Consider the following 10,403-nt stretch of genomic DNA (forward strand, 5'->3'; position numbering starts at 1 on the left):
GGGGTGGAGAAGGAGGAAGAGGGGGGAATGGAGGAAAAGGAAGAAGGGGGGAGGAGGAAGAGGGGAGAGTGGAGGCAGAGGAAGAGGGAAGAGTGGAGGCGGAAGAAGAGAGGGGAGTGCAGAAGGAGGAAAAGGGGGGATAGGAGAGGAGGAGGAAGAAGGGGTGTGAAGGAGTAAGCGGGAGAAGTGGAGGAGGAAGGTGAAGTGTGAAGGAAGTGTGAGGTGGGATGGCTTGAGCTCTCCACTTCACTCTCGTTTTCCTGGTCATTCACCCTTTGACTTTCCTCTCGCCCTCTAGTGTTTCTTTCTCTCTTTAGAAATAAAGGACAATTATTCTCACTTTCGCCCCTTCCTCTCCATTGTTTCTCTCCATCTTTAGAATTTTCACGTTTTTTCTCTCCCTCTCTCCCTCTCCTTCATTTCTTTTCCCCTTTCAAAAATTCCTAGTTCTTTCTTCATTTTTCTCTCTCCCTCCCTCTCTTCTATTTCCTTCCCTCTCTCCAGAAATTTCGAGCTGTTCTAACTTTCCTCTCTCCCACCCAATCTTCCTTTTATTTAATTCTCTCGTGAAATTCCCGGCAATTTTGTTTTCTTTCGTCTCTCACTCCTGTATTTCCATCTCCCTGTAGAAATTCCAAGCTCTGTTTTTAATTTCCTCCCACCCTCTTTCCTTCCACCTTTATAAATTCGGGGGATATTTTTCTCACTTTTCTGAACTCTACTGTGAAGCCTTTTTCGTCTGGTCTCGTTTATTCACTTTTCATATATAAAGCATTTGTCTGTCTCCCCTAGACAACATCACTTTACATTTCCTCCTCTTCAGAAAGTATGCTAATATTTTCTAGGACCCCCCAAATTTGCCTAATATTCCACCTCTTCTGCTTCCCACTTTTCAATGCTCCCTGATACTTCTCGGCTGAAAAGGACTTGAAATGCTTCTCTGCCCATACGTGATTCTCCCTCATATGATAAGTCAGGGAGAGAAGAGACGAACATGCCCTAAGCTGAAGTAGACGCAGTGGAATAGCGGGCCAACTTTTGTCTCTGTACATTTCGTTCACTCTCCTCTCCTCTCTTCACGCTACTGCTCTTCTACATTAAACCTATTAATTTTTAACCTGGCTAAAATTGTTATCCTTTTGCAGCTTATTTCACGTAGCTCAGTGGCACAAAAAGATAATACTGTGGCTCTACATACTGTTTGTACCACGTCTTCGTGCCTGGCATTATATTCTAATATTAATCACCTGTTGCAGCTCGGCATTCACGATGGAGGGATGGCAATTTTAGCTCACGGGAAAGGGACACAGAATACCTCCTAAAACCCTTATTCTATTAGTCCTTTCAATACGGTAACATTATATCAATTTTATTCCCTCATGACGATTACATTCAGCTTCGGGGAGACCTCTAGTAAGGAAAGGATACCTAATTATGTAACTTCATTAGTTCGGAAAGTCCATCCTAGAGATTAGTACAACACTCTGGAGATGGCACGAATAAAACAAAACAAAAAGTCATATGATGGAAGGACTTCAACTTCTTCCAACTCTCGACCCTAACCTTCCTCTCTTCCAGCCCCTCCTAACTCTTCCGTTTCTCCCTCTTCCCCACCCATTCCTCCTAAACTCTCTCTCTCTCTCTCCCTTTCTCTCTCTTCCTTTCCTTCCTTTCCTTAACCTCCTTTCCATTTCTCCCTCCCATGTAACACCATTTTCACCTTCTCTCCAACCCTCTGCTCTCCTTGCCTTTGCTTCAAACTTTTTTCTTCCAACAGCTTAGCGTAACTTTTCCCATTTCCACCTCTTCTCTAACCTTCTCCTTTCCCTTCTCCCCCTACCCTCCCTAGCACCTCTCCTTTCCATGTAACACCATCATTTCCACCTCTCCTCCTCCCTTCCCTCGCCTCCCACCCCCGGCCATCTCGACAACCAGACAGCGCGGTTTGCAATGTTTACAGTCGATCAGCTGGTAGTGGACCCGCCCCCTAACCCTTCACGGCAGCCGTCAGGGATCATCTGTGGCCGAGTGGGAATTAATCAGCACACACTTCACCCCCCCCCCCCGGCCCCAGTTGCCTTCTGCCTGTGTGTGTGTGTGTGTGTGTGTGTGTGTGTGTGTGTGTGTGTGTGTGTGTCTAAGTGACCGAGTGCCTGTGCTGATCTGTTATCAACGTGTGTGTGTGTGTGTGTGTGTGTGTGTGTGTGTGTGTGTGTGTGTGTGTGTGTGTGTGTGTGTGTGTGTGTGTGTGTGTGTGTGTGTGTGTGTGTGTCTAAGTGATCGAGTGCCTGTGCTGATCTGTTATCAACGTGTGTGTGTGTGTGTGTGTGTGTGTGTGTGTTTCGGTCTATGCCTACTTGCCTGTGTGTCTGTCAGTCTGTTTGTATCTACTGCACGTGTCTGTGTCTACGTGTGTCTGTGTCTGTCGGTTTTGTCCAAGAAGAGTCAATCGTAAATGTCTGTTGACTGTCCGAAACTGGATAATCGTGTGTGTCTGTGCTGGTCAGTGTGTCGGTCGATATGGCTACGTGCCGATGAGTTCCTCGGTCTGTCTAGGTGCCTGTTTGGGTCTAAGTATCTGTCTCTGTGTGTCTGTTGTTCCTGTGAGTGGATTACTGAGCGTGTCTGTGTTGGTCTACTTGTCAGTGTGCCTGTCAGTATGCCTACGTGCCCGTCTGTATCCATGTACCTGTATCTACTTCTCTGTCTACATGTCTGTATGGATGTGTCTGTGTCTACGCGCCTGTCCGTGTGTTGGTGGTGTCTCTGAGTGGCCAATCAGGGGGCATCGTCAGTGTGGGATGGGGCCCTGATTGCTTTGACGCTGCCTTGGGAATTAATTAATCAGGATTGCCTCTCTCTCTACGGGGCGGTGGGAGATGGTTGGTTTGCGGGTTACCTGGCTTGTGGACTTGGCTCAGAATTACCCACTATTATCTTAGAAGGGATGATGGTTGGTCTGGGATCGTAGATGGCTGGTTTGAGGATTAGCTGGGGTGTGGGTTTGGCTCAGAATTATCCAGTACAGTGTTATCTTACAAGGGAGATGGTTGGTTTAGGAAAGTCGATGGCTGGTCCGTGGGTTAACAGGCGTGTGAGTTTGAACTACCTTAGAATGGAGACGATTGGTTCGAGGGTTAGTTTGGAGATTTAGAAGGTGGGTGGTAGGTTTGAGGATTAGTTAAAACTAAGTAATTTTTTGAGAGGGCGGATTTAAGTTAAATCTTGTGGGCTGAACTGAGAATAATCCGGCATCATCTCAGAAGGGAGATGGATGGCTTCGGGGTTTGCTTCATATTATCCGGTATAATTCTTGAAGGGGGATGATTTTGAGGGTTGGCCTGTGGCTTTGGCTGTGGATTTTCTACCATTATTAAGAATGGAGATACATGCTTCTGAGAGACAGCTTCTGGTTCTGGTTTCAATATGCTCACTATTCTTTAACCTCTTCACTCACAGGACATATTTCTTGTTTTACTACTGGTAATTACTTTCACACAGTTTTGGCAGTGTTTTCTATCTAGGAAATTTTGACACAGCCTTAAACTGATCTTTTCATCACGAGAGATCTTTCCTAACCTTAACAAAAATATCTCACAGTAGCAAGAGTAACTAAATAACACGCCATCGGATTCTAGGAGATAGCCCATTCGATCCAATTTCTTCATTTTATTCTGGGAACTTTTATGATACCTTATTGAACTTTGGGGACACCTTTTATGCTGTAAAGGTTAATGAAGGCTGTATCTAACCCCTCCTGTTCGAAAACTCTCTATGCTGAATGAAATCGTTGAATGTAAAAGAATTCAGCTGGGAAACACTTCACAAGATTCAAGGAGTTAAGAAGAGTGGGTGGTTTGAAAAACTGCTTGTGAGTATGGTTGTTTATCAGGATTTCCATGGCTGTTTATCATCCTGTATAATCTTCCTCATCCATCATACGATATTTCCGAATTATACAACACACTACCGAAACACAACGAGGACTGAGATGTTACTATCACGCAGGTATGTCTCTACAAAGATCACATTTCTTCACCTATCTAATGCTTTCAAACACCAGCCTCGTATCATCTCATTAGAGGTGCACGAGTTCGAGGCTGCCGTAGTTCAGTGCATTTAAGGGCGCATGACACGCAAACTAGTCATTAAATAGACAAAAATAAATAAATAATGAAAATAAGAAAAAGAACGGAACTTCAACCCATACGCAGCCCACAACGTAGCAGAGGTTTCTATCCTTCAGATCACCATACACAACTATATTATCTGATGATGACGATAATAATAATAATAATAATAATGATAATAATAATAATAATAATAATAATAATGATAATAATAATAATAATAATAATAATAACTGGCTGATTAATTGACTAATTGATTGCCTGACGACGACGACGACGACGTTGTGTGTGTGTGTGTGTGTGTGTGTGTGTGTGTGTGTGTGTGTGTGTGTGTGTGTGTGTGTGTGTGTGTGTGTGTGTGTGTGTGTGTGTGTGTGTGTGTGTGTGTGTGTGTGTGTGTGTGTGTGTGTGTGTGTGTGTGTGTGTGTGCCACATAACCTACCATTACATAACCTATTAGCCCATCTCAGTACAGCACACTAGCCCTCAGCACAGCAAAGTACTATCACCACCACCAGCACGGCGAAGCACAGCACAGCAGCACAAAGGCCGCTGGTTCGCCCCCTCCTGCACAACATGGAAACCTCATTCTTTGACCCTCCCCTCTCCCCAACGTTCTCTCTCTCTCTCTCTCTCTCTCTCTCTCTCTCTCTCTCTCTGGATCCCTTGACCTTACCTCTTTTGACCCCTCCCTTCTCGGTCATCCTTCCTTCCTTTCTCAATTTGTTCCCCCATTCCTTCATTTCTCTTTTCTTCTCTAAGCCACTTCCTTATTCTCTCTCTCTCTCTCTCAGTCCAATTTTCACTCGTTCGTTCTGCACACTGAAGAATTGCTCACTTAAACCATTTTTCAAGACACACTCGTTAATTCTTGTCACTCAGTTGCGTTCCATTTGTCAGTCAGTGTCATTACCAAACATCAATCTTTTTTTCCTTTTTTTTTTTTTTTTTGCTCTTGAAGACCAGTAATTTTCCCACTCTTTTTTTATACTTAACAAAGATGCATTAGTTTTCTCAAGGTCGGGACAACTCAGTATTCCAGGTAACGCCAGACAATTTTCTTCATCTGAGTGAGTCATACGAGTCTGGGTGTTAATAATCTCAAGGCTTGTAGGACTCTCTTCTAGCTGAGTAGGTCATAAAGGCCAATGTGCTATATCCTGTTCACTTTAACTTGGCCTAAAACTGCCACCTCTCTACCTAATGTCGGGCTGTAACAAAAGATTAACACTAGAATATAGTCCTAGTCATGAAGAAGTGCCGTGGAGAGGATGCACAGCCGGCGTTACAACTGTCTAAATAACGCCATCGGACTGAAGGGGTTAATCTATCCAATCACCGACACTATTGGCGACTACGTATTCATGCCGGTCATTCACTTTTTCATATTGCCTAACTTCACTGACTGACCTGTTTCATTCACCCATTCATTCACTCATTCACTTACCATGCTCCCGTCCGGTGTCCATTCATCCAGCAAGCCATTCATTTACACGATCTGATGAAGCATTCTGTCCCTCCAATTAACCACTCCAATAACTCCATGTAGTTTTATACACTTTATTCATTTCGGTAAAAGTTCCTGCCGCACTATTTTGGTATTGGAATTTTTCGTTTTTTTTTTTTCTTTTTGTCATGCATTCGTTCATATTCTCAATTTAGCCTGATCGTCCCCCGCCGTTCCCACTACTCTTCCCCATCTTTTTATTCCTCTCTCTCTCTCTCTCTCTCTAAAGCCTCCCCGTCCCTCTCTTACACAGCATCCTACTCCCTCCCTTCCACAGCTTCCTCCTCCCTCCCTCCCACAGATTCCTCTTCCCTCTCTTCTCTCCTCCCTTCCTAAGTTTCTTCACCTCCTCGCTTTCCCCCATTCCACAATTTTCTTTCCCCCTTCCACAGATGTCTTCCACTCTCCAGTCCACGGCTTTCTTCCCCCACCCCTCTCTTCCACAGCATCCTTCCCTCCTTCCCTTCGATTGCTTCCTTTCCACCTCCCTTCCACAACTTCCTCCCGCCCTCTTCCCATCCATTGCTTCCTTCCCTTTCCCTCTCACCGCATCTCCCTTTCCTATCCAGAGCCCTCCCTTCTAGAGTTTTCTTCATTACTCCCTTACCCCTCCGATTCCGCCGATCTCTCCCCTCCTTTCCCCCCCTTCCGTCCCCCTCTTCCCAGATACTGTCCTCTCTTCCTCCTTGTTATCGTTAGGTCCATAGATGAGGACCTTCAATGGAACTGGTTATCGCCTTCCCTACTTCAGATTATCCACCCTTATTTTCTCTCTCTCTCTCTCTCTCAGCATTAACTCTACCTACGCCTTCTCTTTTTTTTTTCTACAACCTCTTCAGTAAGACGACGACTTCTCTATTACACACGCACGCAGGAAGTGAAGGAGGGTGCTATGTTTTGCTCAACAGGTGTCTGTTTGTCGTTGTGTCTTGTCTGTCTGTCTGTCCGTCTGTCTCCCTGTCTGTGTTAACAAAACAACTAATATTTGTTCGCTGTAAATCGAATTTGGTAAAGAGCCAACAGGATGATCCATTATTTTTTAAGATCAATAGGTCAAACGACAAGCCCACACGCAAGGTAAACGTAAGGTTTTAATCTGATTTACATCAGACTTTATGGAAAAGTTTAGGTTAAGCAAGGATACAGGGATTCGATTTTGAAAACAATCAGTCAAAGCTCAAGGTTACAGGAAAAGGTCAAAATTCATGGTCACGGGACAGTGTCAACTTAATTTTGATCTGATTTCAATGAAACTTGGTGAAAGGATTAAGGGTCTGTAATGGATGACGTGATTCGATTTTGAGAGCAATCCGCTGAAGCTCAAGGTCACGAGGCAAAATCAAATATTCGACCCTGGGATCAACTGGTGGTCGCAGGTGTTACCGCCTCTGAATGCTCCTTGTTTTATTTGCTATCACCAAGCGATTCTCTTCAGTTAAGGAGACACTTCTCGAACTGGAGGAACTAGACATAGCTTTTATTAACCCCTTCCCTACAAGATGTCTCCCTTAAACAGGATATAATGCTCTTTTTTTTTTTCTTTTTTTCTTTTTTTACCGACTAGAACTATCTCCCCCTCTGACATACTCGTACACCATAATCGCCTGCTGGTCTAGTGGTTTGGGGCATCTACTCCTTCCCTCGCGCTTTTAACACCTTCAATACGATGACACCTTTCTGTAACCTGCTCTTCTTACTATCAGAAAATTTTATTCACCCTTGGAGAGTCCCATACCAGAGGAGAGTAAGATTATATCCAACTTATGCCCCCTTTCAGCCAGAACCTAGGTCGGAAAGTTTATCCCATTCCGAACAATATCGTATACGGGAAACGAGAATAAAATACAGAGTAGGTCATCGGACTGGAGTATTTAAGGTGATGCGAACAAGTGTACAGGAATTACAATACCAGAAACGGAACACAGGGGAGGATATAAAACTGGTAACAAGATAAGGAAAGAGAGGATGAAAGAGGAAATACAAGAGGAAGAGGGAAACATGAGTAACTGTAGATAATACAACAAGGGAGGGAACAAAAGAGAGAGGAGGAAATGGAAAGATAGGATTGTTTATAAGGTGGAGATAAATTGAATTAAACGGAGGGGTAGGGAGAGAGAGAGAGAGAGAGAGAGAGAGAGAGAGAGAGAGAGAGAGAGAAAGGATAATTGAGAGCAGTGGTGTAGGATTGGTTTGCTAAAGAGATCAGGGTGAAGCTCTTTGGACCCCTGGTAAACAATGGAGTCCGACAGGCTCTCTCTCTCTCTCTCTCTCTCTCTCTCTCTCTCTCTCTCTCTCGCCCTACCTACCTATCTGTCTATCTAACTATCTATCGATCTATCTGTCTATGATTCTTTCTCTCTCTCTCTCTCTCTCTCTCTCCTTACCTACCTACCTACCTACCTACCTATCTATCGATCGATCTGTCTATGATTCTCTCTCATTCTCTCTCTCTCTCTCTCTCTCTTTCTCTCTCTCTCTCTCTCTCTCTCTCTCTTTCTCCTCATCCTCGTTAAGTATCGGGAGCCACAAATCCAAAGAAAACACATTAAAGTCAGAGACGCGTCCCCGGCTTAATTAAATGAGAGAGAGAGAGAGAGAGAGAGAGAGAGAGAGAGAGAGAGAGAGAGAGAGAGAGAGAGAGAGAGAGACAGAGAGAGAGAGAGAATAATAGGGATGAAACTAATGGACAAGACAGTAGAGAGAGAGAGAGAATTACACTCATTCCCTTTACTCCAATAGAGAAGAGGTCCTTCCTAAGCTAAATACATACGTTCATCAATTATAAATAGTAAATACACAAGATATCATCGTCCTATGGCCTAAGATTAAACACAGATCATTGTCAAATTACTGCAATATACTTCTAAGCAACCTAAATCCGCAGTTAAGTTTTTGAAGTTATACCTCGATTTACTGACCTTTCTTATTTAAATCGTGTAACAAGCGACTGACGAGGTATCTGTTTTTATTCTGGCTAACGTCCAACTGTTTTACTCATCACTGGCAAACCATCCGCGGTATGAGGGAGGAATGTGCGTGCGTGTCTAAGAAAAAAACAAAAAAACAGCAAAAACACGAGCAATTAAAGGTCGGTACAGGACGCCCCTATGAAAAAAAACACACACACACACACACACACACACACACACAAATAAACACAACAACAAAAACGAGAGAGCAATTAAAGCTAGGTACAGGATGACCGCCGAGCATTCCGCAGCAGGTGAAGTCATGAGTCAGGTGAGGTGAAGTAGTCAGGTGAGAGGGTAGATAAGAGGCCAGGTGAGAGCCACTCGGGGTAAGCAGGCGTGTCATACCCACCACATGAGATGCCTCCTCACCACATCTGGAGGGCCGGCACTTTTTTTTTCTTTATTTTTCTCCCCCCCCCTCCTTTTCTTTTTTCCCGGTGTCTATGAGAAAAGTAAGTGCTGTATCTGTATGCTTCCTTAACACATCCAGAGATCCGGCACTTTTTCTTTTCTCTTTCATTTTCTTTTTTCCTTTCCCCCCCCGTGACTATGAGAGAAGTAACTGCTATATCTGTACGCTTCCCTAACACATCCAGAGATCCGGCACTTTTCTTTCTTTCTTTATTTTATTTTATTTGGTTTGATACAAAAGAATGGTAACAGCTATCTCCTGTATGCTTCCTCAACACATATGGAGATCCGATTTTTTTCTTTTTTTCTCCGATCGGTATGAGAGAAATGTACGTCCTATTTCTGTATGCTTTCTTGGCACACTATTCGACACTTTTTTTTTCACCTTTTTTTCTGGTTGGTATGAGAGAGAAATAAGTGCTATCTCTAAATGCTTCCTTAACATCTGGAGATCCGACATTCTCTCTCTCTCTCTCTCTCGCAACTCATTTAGAAATTCGACTTTTTTTTTTCGGTCGCTGTGAGAGAGAAATAAATGCTATCAATGTTTGCTTCTTAATCACACCTGGAAACTCAGCACTTTCTTTTCCCCTCTTTATTAGGTGCGAATATGAGAGAGAGAGAGAGAGAGAGAGAGAGAGAGAGAGAGAGAGAGGTGAGTGCTATCTTCGTGTCATGGGGCCTATTTTTACCTGTGACTAAGAAGAACGAAGTGAGAGCTAACAGTCTTTTTTTTTCCTTTATTTTTCGTACCTGTGCAGATGAGAATGAACTGAATGCAACCTTTGTTCAGGTACATTTTTTTACAGCTCTGTCGTGGGGATTTTATTTTTACTACTACCGAATTAGAACAAGGCACATGCTACTGTTTTTTCCCTTTACTATTTTTTTGCCTTACCTCGACTCTGGGCATATTTTAAACAGGTTGGTGTTACTGTATCCGATGAAGAAACATTACACGCGCAGGTTCACTTTCATTGCATTGTTTCAGCAACCTATCATACGAAGAGCAAGAAAACTTCGTCATTTTTCCACTACTACGATGATGATCTTGTAATCTCTTTCATATACTGTCTCACAATTTTACTGAGTTTAGTGAAGGTTTCTGAAAGTATCTCCAATAACCCTTTTCATAACAAATTCCTTATTATTATTCCTGTTGCCACCAGACGAATTCCTTCATCTCTGTAAGGGCCTCGCATTAAAGGGGTTTACAGTTTGTCGGACTGGAGTCTCCCTCAACTGAATAAAATAATCGAGCAGTGGCCACATAAAAAGTACTTAAGTGACGTTCTGCTCTACTAAGGGTTAACTGAGATGGTTTAGATATCCACTGTCGGGGCAGTGTCTCCTCAAATGAATAAAATAGTCAAACAGTACCTA

This window comes from Coenobita brevimanus, chromosome 68, assembly GCF_032717465.1.
Source record: "Coenobita brevimanus isolate Jiangsu-jjx chromosome 68, ASM3271746v2, whole genome shotgun sequence".
Classification (NCBI taxonomy): domain Eukaryota; kingdom Metazoa; phylum Arthropoda; class Malacostraca; order Decapoda; family Coenobitidae; genus Coenobita; species Coenobita brevimanus.